The sequence below is a fragment of the Herpailurus yagouaroundi genome, unplaced genomic scaffold (genome assembly GCF_014898765.1).
Source record: "Herpailurus yagouaroundi ecotype Mexico unplaced genomic scaffold, PumYag 77, whole genome shotgun sequence".
In the NCBI taxonomy this organism is placed as follows: Eukaryota; Metazoa; Chordata; class Mammalia; order Carnivora; family Felidae; genus Herpailurus; species Herpailurus yagouaroundi.
The window spans coordinates 711479-712486 of NW_024412388.1; the positions used below are offsets into that span (position 1 = coordinate 711479).

The following is a 1008-nucleotide window of genomic DNA, read 5'->3' on the forward strand; positions in this document are numbered from 1 at the left end:
GAGCAGCAATACAGCCAGTGCGCACGCGTGCGCGCCCGCGCCGCGCATGCGCCCCGCGCCGCGCATGCGCCCTTCCCGCGCCACGCCCCCCGCGCACGTGGTTCGGCCGGCAAGGACTTGGGTCTGGGATGGGAAAGGCGGGGCTGTGGTCGGGGCCTGGGGTCGGGGTCAGGGGGCCTGGGATCTGGGGTGGGCCTTCGGCCGCCGCGACCCCGACGGCGGCCTCCGGGAGGAAGAACCTTGGATCTCGGTCACCCCGCCGCTTCGGATACTCGTCCGTCAATCCGCTGGGCTGGCACCCCCTGCCCCTGCCCCCTGGCTGTCCCAGCTCCCCACCACCGCGGTTAGGGTGGGCTGGCCTCGGCCCCGCGAGTGGTGACAGCACCCGCCTAGGATTCCGTAACTGACAGGGTATGAATCTGCGGAGAAGGAACATGTTTGGGGAACCAAAACTCGTTGTGAGCAGTTGCGGCAGCACCGGCCCCTCCCTGCCAGGACAGCTGGAAGGGGGCGGCCTGGGCCGGCTACCAGGGGCCTCGTCCACCCCAAGCAGCCTGGCAGGGACTTGCACACCACTTGGACTGCAGGGGCTCTAGGCTTGGGATGTCAGAGGGGCCACTGTGTGGTGACTTGCTAGCACTGTCCTCCCCTCCCCCCTTTCCCACCACCACTGCAGGACCCAGACAGGAGGGAGGAAGGGGACCAAGGCCACAGTGCCCACTTTGTACCTTCGCTGCAGGCCTTCCCCAATCCACCCAGGAGTCAAGTATCCCAATAGTGTGCCAGGCTCCTGGGACACATCTGTGAATAAGCTGGTGCGGGTCACTGTAGAGGAACCCCGGGCAGTGCACTGTTGGGTGCTTGGTAATCTGCCTGGGCTCCCAAGTGCCCACCATTATTCCTTGTGTACACTCAGGTGTCCCACACCTCGTATAGACTGGAGTACTCTGCAAACCGCCTGACTTCCAGGTTTCCACAACCCCCATACCTGCTGTTGTCAGTCTTCTC

General features: G+C 65.2%; 1 protein-coding gene across 1 annotated transcript in view; it reads right to left on the reverse strand.

Moving 5' to 3' along the window:
- Positions 1-1008, reverse strand: part of NADK (NAD kinase) — a 35838-nt gene extending 34830 nt beyond the window's left edge. Inside the window, exon 1 of the mRNA XM_040458563.1 lies at positions 989-1008. The gene's annotated coding sequence lies outside the window, so the exon portion shown is untranslated. The remainder of the gene's footprint in view (positions 1-988) is intronic.